Here is a 14284-nt window from a genome sequence, read left to right as displayed (position 1 = left end):
ACCTAGAGATGTCCTTGTCAGGATCCATTTCTTTCACTATAAAGAAGATGTATTAAGAGCAGCTAAGAAGCCTCCTAACTTACCGGACCGATTCCTGAACATCACCCTGTTTGCCGACCTATCTGCTGCAACATTGAAAAGGAGGAAAGCTTTCTCCACTTCCACCGCTGTCCTGAGAGAGGAGGGAGTTCCCTACAGGTGGGGTTTTCCAGTGAAACTATTGGTTCCCAGAAATGGAGCTACACTCTCCTTTTCCACACCTAGAGAGGCTCTACACATGGTGGGCAAGTGGTTCCCTGACAGAATTAAATCCTCCATGCTGACGGATCCACCTAAATCCAGACCAGCACCTATCCATCAGGAATGGTCAAGAGTACAACGGAAGTCTCCTGAGTCTTCTCACGGACGAGACAGACGCTCCCACTCGAGATCTCGCTCCCCTACCTGAGGAGTAATTGTCATCCTTCCCTCTTATGTTCTTCCTCCCCCCTAACTGCCTTCCCTCTCCTTCTGTGATTTAACTTTTTCGTTTATATACAGGTGACAGACAAGCTCATAGAGACCTTGTGGAACTGTTTACCGTCAAGCCCTCATGACGAACTCCACTGCAGAACTATGTCAAAGACTATTCTTTGGTTGAGGTATTGTTACGCCGAGCGCTCCGGGTCCCCGCTCCTCCCCGGAGCGCTCGCTTCACTCTCCCCGCGGCAGCGCTCCGGTCACGTCCTCTGACCCGGGGCGCTGCGATTCCGCTGCCAGCCGGGATGCGATTCGCGATGCGGGTAGCGCCCGCTCGCGATGCGCACCCCGGCTCCCCTACCTGACTCGCTCTCCGTCTGTTCTGTCCCGGCGCGCGCGGCCCCGCTCCCTAGGGCGCGCGCGCGCCGGGTCTCTGCGATTTAAAGGGCCACTGCGCCGCTGATTGGCGCAGTGGTTCCAATCAGTGTGTTCACCTGTGCACTTCCCTATATCACCTCACTTCCCCTGCACTCCCTTGCCGGATCTTGTTGCCTTAGTGCCAGTGAAAGCGTTCCTTGTGTGTTCCTTGCCTGTGTTTCCAGACCTTCTGCCGTTGCCCCTGACTACGATCCTTGCTGCCTGCCCCGACCTTCTGCTACGTCCGACCTTGCTTTTGCCTACTCCCTTGTACCGCGCCTATCTTCAGCAGCCAGAGAGGTGAGCCGTTGCTAGTGGATACGACCTGGTCACTACCGCCGCAGCAAGACCATCCCGCTTTGCGGCGGGCTCTGGTGAAAACCAGTAGTGGCTTAGAACCGGTCCACTAGCACGGTCCACGCCAATCCCTCTCTGGCACAGAGGATCCACTACCTGCCAGCCGGCATCGTGACAGGTATCTTGTTGTTTATAGGGTTAACGTTACCAGTTATTGACATCAGGGCGGAATGTCTGCTAGATAATATTGATGCGTGTTCTAACGTTGAAATTGTATTTCCATGCAATACATTTTTTCTCCCACGCCAACCTCTTGGCCGTGTTATACCATGAGGTACTGGCTGGTTCTTACAGAACCAAAAGTTCAAAGTTTACGTTCGCGCAAGTTCTTATTCATTATTCTACTAAGGGTCTAGGCTTATTATGGAGCTCCATTTACAGACACGGGTATATGGGATGTATCTGGTTTGCTTATATGTTTCATTTCAAATGGGGTATGACTGAGAGTCTTACAACAGGTCTTAATTATGGTGTTTAATATCACTACATTCAATGTGAGGGGGCTTAATAGTCCCTTTAAAAGGAGCTTATTCTGGAGGGAGTGTAAAAGGGTGGGATGCGATATTATTTGTGCCCAAGAAACCCACCTGCTAACAACTGACACCTTTAGACTTAAGCATAGAAACTTTCCCAATATATTCTTCACCCCTAACGTTAATAAGAAAAAAGGTGTATTGATAGCGGTGAAAAATTCAGTAGCCTTTAAGATGGTGGATGTTGTATATGATGCCTATAGCAGATATATTATATTAAATTGCGATATTAATAACCGTAAATACACTATAGCCTCTATATACGCTCCAAATAAAAAACAAGGCACTTTCTTGAATCACGTCCTTAACAGAATTGCCCAAAATAAATATGGAGCGCTAATACTGACGGGTGATTTTAATAAAGTACTATCCCCACGAATAGATAAAAATCCCCCTAATATTTCAGATAGAAATACGGACGTCTCCAATATTTTATTTAAAGCTGACCTCTTTGACTCTTGGAGAACTCTCAATGCTGAGGAGAGAGACTACACATTCTTCTCCCATACTCATCGTGTGTATTCACGTATAGATATGATAATAGTGGATAAATGGCTTCTCCAGCAGTCAAAAACTTCCTCAATAGGAATTATCAGCTGGTCAGACCATGCACCAGTTACAACTAGTCTATTTGAAGAATATAATACCCCTCCAGTTTTTCAGTGGAGAATTAACAATTCCCTGCTTTCCGATGCTCACACCAGCGCCACCATAGATCAAAAAATACAAGACTACTTCCAATTAAATTCCGTGACAGACACTAATGTTTTTACCCATTGGTGTGCTCACAAGGCGGTGCTAAGAGGGTAATGTATTAAATTAGCGTCCCACCAAAAAAAGTTACGATCCCAAAAAATACAATCCATTATATCTCAAATTAAAATTTTGGAAAATAATCATAAAAGAACTCCAACAAATAATTTGTTAACAGAATTAAAAAAATTACGATTCCAATTGTATCAAGCCCTACATTACAAGTTTGACTTTTTTCTTAAAAAGACAAATACCCAATTTTACGGACACGGAAATAAAGCAGGCAAGATGCTGGCCAATAAATTCAGGTCTATAACGAACAAATCAAAAATTTCACATATCTTTAATAGTAAAGGAGAAAAAATATTGAATCCCAAATTAATTGCAAATGTTATGGCAGAGTACTATGAAAGATTGTACAATCTAAAATCGGACCCTGACATTATTCAACCCCAAGTCTCATTGATTGATCGCTTTTTATCGAATCTAAACCTCCCCTATATAAACTCAGATGATTCTGAGGCTCTCAATAGCCCCATCACTGAGACTGAGCTGAACTCGGTCATATCCTCTCTAAAGTTGAATAAATCCCCAGGACCTGACGGGTTCACAGGGGAATACTATAAGAAATATCAAAGTACTCTTGGTAAATATCTCCTCCCTTTATTCAATTCTATTTTTCAGTCTGGTTATATCCCACCCGAAATGCTACGAGCGACAATTATCACGATTCCCAAGCCAGGTAAAACCCCTGATAGACCAGAGAATTTTCGGCCGATTTCACTTCTCAACATTGATTTAAAAATATATTCAAAAATCCTTGCGAACAGAATTAATAATATTCTCCCTTCCCTGATCAAAAATGACCAGGTGGGTTTTGTCCAACAAAGACAAACAGTAGACGGAACTAGACGGTTCATTAATTTAATTCACCATGTAGAATCCTGTCGAATACCTTCATTACTACTGACTTTAGATGCTGAGAAGGCCTTTGACAGAATTCATTGGGGTTACCTGGGGCGCACACTGTCAAAATTTGGGTTCTCCGACAAAATTAGGACCGCGATCATGGCGCTATACAGTTTCCCTTCAGCTTCTGTTTTTACCTCAGGTTTCATGTCTAATAATTTTGATATCACTAATGGGACCAGACAGGGTTGCCCCCTTTCTCCCCTTATTTTTGCCCTGGCGATGGAACCCCTAGCGGAAAGTATTAGACTTAACCCGACAATAGCTGGCATAAAAATTGGTGATAGAGAACACCGTATTGGCCTGTTCGCGGATGACATTCTGATAATTTGTAGAGACCCTGAGGTTTCCATCCCTAGAATTATAGAAGAACTAGACAATTTTGGTAAGCTTTCTTATTATAAAATTAACCCCTCCAAATCCCATATTTTGAATATGGGCTTGACCAACAAAGTTGTTTCCAGACTGAAAGGCCTATATCCTTTTTCCTGGGCGGAGAATTGTATTCCTTATCTGGGTATTAAATTAACCTTTCCTACTAAAAAATTATATGACCTTAATTATATTCCACTTTATACAGATCTAAAGAGAATTACTTCCCAGATGCCCAATTTGAAGGTGTCCTGGCTGGGTAAGGTTTCGGCCATCAAAATGATGGTTTTGCCTAAAATTCTCTATACCTTCAGAAATGTGCCGATTACTTTGCCCTACCGATACATTCAATCTCTGCAGGCACTACTTATGAAATACATTTGGAAAGGAAGGAAGTCCAGAATTAAAACATCTTACCTGTACCCATCCCTTAAAAATGGAGGAATTAGCTGTCCATCTATAGCGTCTTACTATAAAGCAGTTATTATGGACCAATTAAAGTCTCTGTGGCTTCTAGACACATCAAAGTTGTGGGTGGAGATTGAACATTTTGTATTGAATCGTACCCCTATAGCCCACACATTAATTGCTACACATTTATTTCATTCTAAACCCTTCTCTGAGCATCCCATGATTGCTGCCATTCATTCTGTTTGGTCTGCCTATGTCATACCACGTCGTCTTTATCATACCGCACACCTGGAAGCCCCAATAGGAGTATTAGAAGCCCTTATACCCCACCTCACGTTAGAAGCATGGATACATAAGGGAATACACAAAATAGGAGATGTATGGGATGGAGAGAAATGTGTATCCTTTGACGATTTGCACCACTCATTCGATATTTCTCACAAAGATTTCTATAAATTTCTCCAAGTCAGACACGCCATGGAGACTGTACGGGTACCTCTCTCCACTGTTAACTCAGAATTACATAACTGGTTTTCTCAAGAGGGTTACCATAGAGGAGGCATATCTTGGTGTTATAATTTCTTAGTCAATAAACATGGTGTAATAGAAGATATGAACAAAATTAGATGGGAACAAGATTTAAATGTGTCATTCTCGGATGACCAATGGAGTAGAGCCCACTCAGTTGTACCCAAACTTTCTAGGTGCGTGGCCCACTTGGAGACATCCAAAAAACTGTTATATAGATGGTATTTAGTCCCTGACAGACTAGCCAGATTTACTTCTTCTTCGGAGAAGTGTTGGAGGTGCAAGGAGAGAGGTACCTTCTATCACGTATGGTGGCAATGTCCCAAAATAAGTGTGATGTGGAAACGTATAGGTAGATTAATGTCTAGCATTTGCGGCTTCCCTGTCATACTGAATCCAGCTCTAGCTCTACTTAATGTGGATATAGACCAATATTCTTCTTTCCATAAGTCTATAATTATTCATGTACTGATTGTCACTAGATTTCTCATAGTTAAGTATTGGACTTCACCCCATATTCCATCCATTAAAGAGATCGTTTCTAAAGTTAATCTTAATGGTTGGCACGAATATAAGGTGGCTTCGGCTTGTGACAGGGAGGCTGAATTTCTTACTAGATGGGATGTTTGGTTACAGGGCCCACATAATACGATACAGATATAACGGATAATTGAGGTACTCTGTGAGATCCTGGTATACTTGGGTTTGTACTTATACAGTAAACTAAGACCCGGAAAAAAAAAAGGAAAGGTAAAGAAGAAAAAAAAAGGAAAAAATAAGACAAAAGTATTTTATGGATATTTTACCTATTTGATGGATAGAACTTGTGTAATGTGTTAGTTATCTTATGTTGTTATTTATTTACACTTTCAGAGAGGTGTCTCACCTCCTTATATGTTCTAAGTGTATTGTGTTTTACTTTTTGTATATGAAAATCTTTTCAATAAAAAAGTATTGTTATAAAAAAAAAAAAAAAAAAAAGAAGGCGTGTCGCCCCTTGAGACTAAACTTTTTCTTCTCCAGACGGAGGGAGTGCCCCCTCGTCCTTTGGGGGGGTTTAACCTGGAACAGTTTTTCTCCATATTTTTTGCATGGGCCATTAATATACTTATATACATTTATCATATCCCCCCTTAAACGTCTCTTCTCAAGACTAAACAATTGTAACTCCTTTAATCGCTCCTCATAGCTAAGATGTTCCATGCCCCATATTAGTCTAGTCACGCATCTCTGCACCCTCTCCAGCTCCACAGTGTCCCTTTTATGGACTGGTGCCCAAAACTGAACAGCATATTCCAGGTGAGGCCATACCAATGCTATATAAAGGGGGAGTATTATGTCCCTGTCCCATGTTGCCGAACTACAACTCCCAGCATGCCTGGACAGTCTCGGCATGCTTTCAATTAACAACTGGAGCACTACAGTTTGGACACTACTGTATAGTGGTCTCCAAACTGTGCCCATCCAGATGTTGCAAAACTACAACTCCCAGCATGCCGGGACTGTCCATGCATGCTGGGAGTTGTAGTTCTGCAACATCTGAAGGGCCAGATTTTACAGAACTACTACTCCCAGCATGCCTGGACAGTATAGGCATGCTGAGAGTTGTAGTTTTGCAACATCTGGAAGGACAGTGGTCTCCAAACTGTGGCCCTCCAGATGTTCCAAAACTACAACTCCCAGCATGCCCAGGCAGCCAAAGGCTGCCTGGGCATGCTGGAAGTTGTAGTTTTGAAGCTACTAGATACTTTACGGCAATCTTCACAGCTGTATCTTGGCATGCTGGAAGTTGTAGTTTTGAAGCTACTAGATACTTTACGGCAATCTTCACAGCTGTATCTTGGAATCCGCCGCCTCCGCCTCCACTTGCCTGCGCCTCCTGTCAGCCACCATCCCTGATCCTCGGTCGCCGCATGAGCCTAGGTAACTTGCGCCGGCGGTCCCCGCAACAGCCCCCGCACATCGCTGCCATGTTCCCCTGCTCTGCCCCATATCGGCCAATTACAGGGGACAGGAGGAGGCGGCATCACTGCCACCTCGCTCCTATCCTTTAGGATGATTAGGGCTGTCTCTGACAGCTCCGATCATCACTATTTTCCGGGCTATCGGGTCATCAGAGATCGGATCAGCCCAGAATAGCCGCAAATCGCCGATCTGAATTGATCAGCGATTTGAGGCGATTGACGACACGGGGGGGGGGGGGGGGGGGGCATTTGCACCGGATGCGTGTTGAATGATTTCAGCAGGCATCCTGTTCCGATGGGTACGCCCTTGGTTTTTAAGTACCAGGACGCAAGGGCGTATCCATGCGCCCATGGTCCCCAACAGGTTAAGGCCCAAGCCCAGAAGCATCGATAAGCCAAGTAATGAATGACTTAAAGCCTACTGGAACTGAGGAACTTCAAAATAGTAAATCTACCACCTGGGATAGTCAGTCAATTCCAACAGCCGGTGGTCAGTATCCACAGTTCCCTGTTTCTGCTAGTCTTGGGCAATATTCCTTTTATCACTGGTCTGGTATCAACGTGGCAATAATGCGGGGAGAGTAACTCAAGGATAGCCACATGTTTCTCACAATATGTGGAGACCATATACTGGCTGAATGACAGCCTGGAGGTAACTGAAGCATGAGGAGACACTAAAGTTTCTGAATGGCACAGCCTTAAGTTGGCGGCAGAAGAGGAGACAATAGGGCCTCATAATCTTCAGAATAAAAGATGATTTTTTACATTTCCATTGTAGATGTATGGTAACTAGTGCTACCATAAACATATATTAGGTAATGTCCTAGGCCCAGTAGCATCACTAAACCATGTAGTTGCTGAATGACAGACAGGAGCAGTCTGCAGCAGGAGTGCACAAGAGGGTTTCATAACCCCTAAAATTGAAAGATCAATGTTGAAATCTCAATTCAGCATGTATGTAAGCTAGTGCTAACATCCAAAAATATAAGGCCCAAACCAAGCAGCATCACTAAGCCAAGTAGTTCCTGAAACACACAGCCTGGAGCAGGGATCAGCATGAGTTTACAAGAGGCCTTCCCAACCCCTAACATTAAAATGTTAATGTTGAAATCTGTATGTAAGATATATGTTAGTTAGTGCTAACCTTAAAAAATTTTAGGCACAGGCCCAGCAGCATCACTAAACCATTCAGTTGCTGAAACACACAGCCTGGAGCAGGCAGCAAGATGCGTACATAAGAGGGCTTCACAACCCCTAACATTAAAAGATCAATGTTGAAATCTCTATTGAGCATGTATGTTTGCTAGTGCTAACACAAAAAAATTGTAATGTCCAACACAGTCCCAGCAGCATCAGAAATCAATATATTGGTGGAATGACACAGCCTGGAGGTGGGGGAAGCATAAGGAGCCCATATAGTGTCTGAATGGTACAGCCTGGAGTTGGCCAAAGCATGAGGAGACCATGTAGTGGCTGAATGGAACAGCCTGGAGGTGGCAGCAGCAGCATCAGGAGTCCTGAAAGTGACCCGGTGACAGATTGGTGCGGTGGGTGGCAATACCAGTACCCGGTGATGAAGGTGGCTGGAATGTTTGTAACTGGGAGCAGTGCCTTAACCCCTTAACGACGCAGGACGTATATTTACGTCCTGCGCCGGCTCACGCGATATGAAGCGGGATCGCAACACAATCCCGCATCATATCGCGTCGGTCATCAACGGCCGGGACCCGCGGCTAATACCACACATCCCCGATCGCGGTGATGTGCGGTAGCCCTTTAGAAGCGGCGGTCAAAGCTGACCGCCGCTTCTAAAGTGAAAGTGAAAGTGACCCGGCGGCTCAGTCAGGCTATTCGGGACCGCCGCGGTGAAATCGCGGCGTCCAGAACAGCTTGCAGGACATCGGGAGGGCCCTTACCTGCCTCCTCGGTGTCCGATCGGCGAATGACTGCTCCGTGCCTGAGATCCAGGCAGGAGCAGTCAAGCACCGATAACACTGATCACAGGCGTGTTAATACACGCCTGTGATCTGTGTAAAAGATCAGTGTGTGCAGTGTTATTGGTCCCTATGGGACCTATTACACTGCAAAAAAAAAAAGTTTAAAAAAAAGTGTTAATAAAGGTCATTTAACCCCTTCCCTAATAAAAGTTTGAATCACCCCCCTTTTCCCATAAAAAAAATAAAACAGTGTAAAAAAAAAAAAAATAAACATATGTGGTATCGCCGCGTGCGTAAATGTCCGAACTATAAAAATATATCATTAACTTAACCGCACGGTCAATGGCGTACGCGCAAAAAATTTCCAAAGTTCAAAAGAGTGCATTTTTGGTCACTTTTTATGCCATTAAAAAAATGAATAAAAAGTGATCACAAAGTCCGATCAAAACAAAAATCATACCGGTAAAAACTTCAGATCACGGCGCAAAAAATGAGTCCTCATACCGCCCTGTACGTGGAAAAATAAAAAGTTATAGGGGTCAGAAGAGGACATTTTTAAACGTATAAATTTTCCTGCATGTAGTTATGATTTTTTCCAGAAGTGCGACAAAATCAAACCTATATAAGTAGGGTATCATCTTAACCGTATGGACCTACAGAATAATGATAAGGTGTAATTTTTACCTAAATATGCACTGCGTAGAAACGGAAGCCCCCAAAAGTTACAAAATGGCGTTTTTTCTTCGATTTTGTCGCACAATGATTTTTTTTTTCCGTTTCGCCTTGCATTTTTGGGTAAAATGACTAATGTCACTGCAAAGTAGAATTGGCAACGCAAAAAATAAGCCATAATATGGATTTTTAGGTGGAAAATTTAAAGGGTTATGATTTTTAAAAGGTAAGGAGGAAAAAACAAAAGTGCAAAAACTGAAAAACCCTGAGTCCTTAATCCTTAAGGGGTTAAATCTGTTTGGCACTATCCATATTTGTGCAGTGTTGGTGTAGCACCATGGTCAATCTACTCTGATGCATGTGGCATTGGTGGGTGGAAATCCTGGCTGATACATGCCTGATTCATCTTCACAAAGGTCAGTATCTCCCTTTTTTTCGTTGACAGGCGAGTTCTCCTTGGGGGGACTATGGCCCCTGCCACACTAAACACCTGCTCTGATGACACACTACTGGCTGGGCAGGACAGCTTTTCCACAGTAAACTCTGCAAGTTGTGGCCACAAATCAAGTTTAGCTGCCGAGAAGTCCAGCGGATCTTCAAGGTGTGTTGGCATGGGCATGTCAAGGTATACCACCACCTGCTGGTTCAGGTCCTGCTCCATCTCTACCTGCTGCTGATGAGTTGCTTCACTATGAGGGTAAAGAAAGGTACTCATCAGCGACTGTAGACTCAGGCTGCTGCTGATGCAGCTGGTACTGCTCCTGCCAACCCACCCCTCTCTAGCAGCCATGGCAGTGGAAGGTGAGAGCAGAGGGCCCCCGAGTAAGACCTGCTAGTGGATGGACGATGGCGCCGATAGGCATCAACCAACTGACTACATAGGATCTCTCTGTAGTAAGTCAGTTTGTCCTCCCTCTCAGTGGGTGTAAAAAAGGCACCCATTTTGTGTCGGTAGCGAGGGTCCAATAAGGTGGAGACTCAGAAGTGATCCCGCTGCCGAATGGTGACAATTTGGCTGTCACTACGCAAGCAAGTGAGCATGCATCGTGCCTTTTGTGCAAGTGACTCGGAGGAACTCCCTGCCTCCATCTCCACTGCATACTGCCACGGTGTGTCTGGGTCCTCTGTCTCGCCATCCTCATAACCCTCTAGCTCCTCCTGCTTCTCCTCTCCTGTGAGATGACTAGAAACACCGCCCATCTCATCAAACCTAAACTGTGTTCCACTGTGCTCCTCATCCTCCTCCTCCTCCTCCAGTTCAGAACCCACAGGGATCATGTGGCCTTGAGATGTAGGCACAACGTCTCCATTGCCCTGACCAGCCATCTTTTCCAACACTTGTTGTAGGATATGAAGCAGTGGAATGACGTCGCTCATCCCGTAATTCTGGCGACTTACGTATAATATGGCTTCCTCAAAGGGCCTGAGTAAACGGCAGGTGTCACGTATGAGCTGCCACTGGTTCACATTGAAGTTACAAAAGAGATTACCCCTATCCACTTGGATCATCAAGAAATCCGTGATGGCTTTTCTCTGTTCATATAATCGGTCCAACATATGCAGGGTGGAATTCCAACGTGTGGCAACGACAACACTGATGTGACTAGCAGTTGGAAGTGGAATGCTGCGGTATGATCAATTAAGTGTGTCTGTGTAACACACAGACATGCAGTCCCTCCTATCCCTCTACAGTGTATGGCATGAAATGAGCAGCCGCAAAATGGCTGCCGATTATATAGGGCTGTGACATCACAGAGGTCAATGAATGCGGATAGGCTGCATTCCGCATGTGATTCAGGGTCATCACGCCTACCTCCCTTCCCGCCTTGCCTTCCCACCTTCCCAGCATCCCCTGCCCAGTCTACTGACATGTGGATCTGCCATTTTAGGTGTCCCAGAGCCTGGATTAATTAAGCGATTTGCGCAATACAATCGCTACGGCATTCCTTGCAAATCGAACAAATCCTGAAATTCGTAACAAATTCGGGTTCATCTGCTTCGATTCGCTCATCTCTAATATTAATAAAGCATTGAAGATTTTATTCATCTTATCTGGTGAGTACCGCATTCTAATTATTCTAACATTATATATTAAATTGTATCTTAAATTGTTTCAATGTCAAAAGGTGCCTTTAGCCATTAACCATATTTTCAAATATTACATTGATAAAATAACAATTTTTTCTCCCCATCTTAACAGAAACAGAAAATAGTGATATGACTATAGATGTTTCAAAAAAAAACTAGTAGCCTATAAGCTATTACAAAGTGGATATTGCTCAAGTATTAGAATATAAACCATGAGAATCAGTTGGATTCCATGTTTTTTTTTAACTGACCTGCCAATCTGCAATTCATTCTAATTTCATTGTGATTTAATTAAATGTACTTCTGTACAGTACTAACAGTCATGAGCAGTCATTCAAAATAATTGACTGCACTATAGATTGTTTTTTATATAAGGGAATGAACTTCCAACAGCAAGATGTTAATCAAGTTTACATACTTTAAATGTACTGTCAATGATGGGTTGTGCATAGGAATAACATTATGGGTTTATAATTTATTTTCATATTTCTTAATCATATTTCAGCCGCTAGATAGTTTATGACCTTTAAATCCACCTTTATATTTTGACTGATGAATAGTTGGCAAATGGTTTCAGCCAAGTAAGCAGTTTCGTTGCAAGGAAGGTCAATAGAGGGCTTTAAAATCATTACTCCTATTAATATGTTATAATTCAGTCAAAAGCTTTTAAATTCTGAAGGTTTTTAGAGGTAAGAGCTATAGGAGTGATTAATAGTTTTCTTCTAATGGTTAGATGAGAACCTGAAATCTAGGCCAGAAAAAAAGCTGAATCCTTTGTAACAAGAAACTGTGGAAGCCTATTGTTATTCAAGTTGAATGGTAGAAGTGTTGTAAAATCCAAAAGAAAAATGGATTTTTGGAGAAGCGAAGGTTATCTGGCAAATAAACTACAAAGCAACAAAAAAAATTCTTAGAGTCACCTGTTTATATATTAGCAGCTTCACATTAAATGTTTGGAAATATTTGTTTGGTTTCAATAAAATGTTTACATTTGATGTCCCAAAGTTTACATCTGTATTTGAGCTGAAAATAAAAGTTATTTTCATTCTCCCAAAAATAAGTAATTTTTTTAATAGAAATTTTAATACAAAACAGATATACTAACTTTTTAGTCTCTATTGAACTTCCTTAACCCCTTAAGGACCAGGGCAATTTTTACTGTAGGACCAGAGCGTTTTTTGCGCATCTGACCACTTTCACTTTAAGCATTAATAACTCTGGGATGCTTTTACCTTTCATTCTGATTTTTTCGTGACATATTCTACTTTATGTTAGTGGTCAAATTTTGTCCATACTTGCATCATTTCTTGGTGAAAAATTCAAAAATGTGATGAAAAAATTGAAGATTTTGCATTTTTCTAACTTTAAAGCTCTCTGCTTGTAAGGAAAATAGACATTCCAAATAAATTATATTTTGATTCACAAATACAGTATGTCTACCTTATGTTTGTATCATAAAGTTGACATATTTTTACTTTTGGAAGACATCAGAGGGCTTCAAAGTTCAGCAGCAAAAATGACATTCAATAAGTGTGTTAACCCTCTAGGTGTTTCACAGGAATAACAGCAAAGTGAAGGAGAAAATTCAAAATCTTCATTTTTTAGCCTCTTATCTCAATAGGGAGGCATCCATATTGCACTTCCTGGGCCCAAGTTAAAGTTGACAGAAGCCAATGAAATGTAAATCCTGCATTAGACCAGTATGTACAGCATGTGCATGTCTCGCCACTGGGGTGTCAGCCCCACATAGATTTTGGGAACACTGTACAATATAATAGATGTTACTAGTACCACAATTGATAAATTGTCTAATTTGATATTTATGTTGATCAACTGAATTATCCACTTCTTTAGTTTTCCATACAAATTGGCAAAAGCTACAGTGTCGGCAAGGGTATGAACCCACTGTATGGTTCACTAACCATGTAGTTCTTCTCTCATTAGTCTGGAAGTGGGAATGTACCAATTGATCTCTCAGACTAGGTCCTTTACGGAACGTCCTTTGTCTAAACCTCTGATAGAGGTTAACACTTTCATATGCAAAATTGGTCTCCTCCGAGCATTTTCTCCTTGCCCTGAGATATTGGCCTACCAGGATACTCTTTTTTTTTTAAAACCTAGATGCCAACTACCACAGTGCAGAAGTGAATTAGTAGAAGTGAGCTTGTGATATGTCTGTTTGAATATGGTTTTGTCCATCTATGTAGATGGTCAGATCCAAGAAGTTAATAGAACCTTAACACATATCTATATTTTCATGTCCGAGATTGGCGGACATTCTAAGTCCTGTACAGAGTCATCTGGGCATGTGCTCTGTGCATTGATTATGTTGCTGCTCACAGCGGCGCACCCCGATGACAGGGACATACAGATTGCAACAGTTGATGATGCCGATACATCAGGCTATTGTAATAAGCCCGCAGGTAATCCTAACCTGGAAGTAATTGTCAGTTCTGGAATTTGTATGGTCAGAAGTAGAGATGAGCGAATAGTAGCTGACGAATCCAAATTTGTTACGAATTTCATGAAAAATTTGATTTGCAAGGAATGTGAATATCGCGCCATTCTATAGCGTGAATCACTTCATTAAACTTCATTTAGTGCAGTCCAGGCTGCAGGGCATCTAAAATGGCAGATCCACATGTGAGGACATGGGGCAAGGAACTCTGGTAAGGTGGGAACAACTGTAGGCGGGATGGCCCTGAATCACATGCAGGATCAGCAGCCAGTCACCCCTATGATGTTACAGCCCTATCTAATCAGCAGCCATATTGCGGCAAGTCACTTCATTCATTACACTGCAGAGGGATAGGACGGGCAGCCT

General features: G+C 42.6%; 1 long non-coding RNA gene across 1 annotated transcript; it reads left to right on the top strand.

Annotated features, from left to right (window-relative positions):
• The first annotated feature begins 305 nt into the window (after positions 1-305).
• Positions 306-1455, top strand: LOC130267206 (uncharacterized). The gene is made up of 3 exons (XR_008843096.1): positions 306-451; positions 541-641; positions 1352-1455. It is a non-coding gene; the product is annotated as an uncharacterized LOC130267206 (long non-coding RNA).
• Positions 1456-14284: the final 12829 nt, after the last annotated feature.

This window comes from Hyla sarda, chromosome 4 (genome assembly GCF_029499605.1).
Source record: "Hyla sarda isolate aHylSar1 chromosome 4, aHylSar1.hap1, whole genome shotgun sequence".
NCBI lineage: Eukaryota > Metazoa > Chordata > Amphibia > Anura > Hylidae > Hyla > Hyla sarda.
Note: the sequence above shows the minus strand (reverse complement) of the source record. Positions and strands in the feature narration are given on the sequence as shown.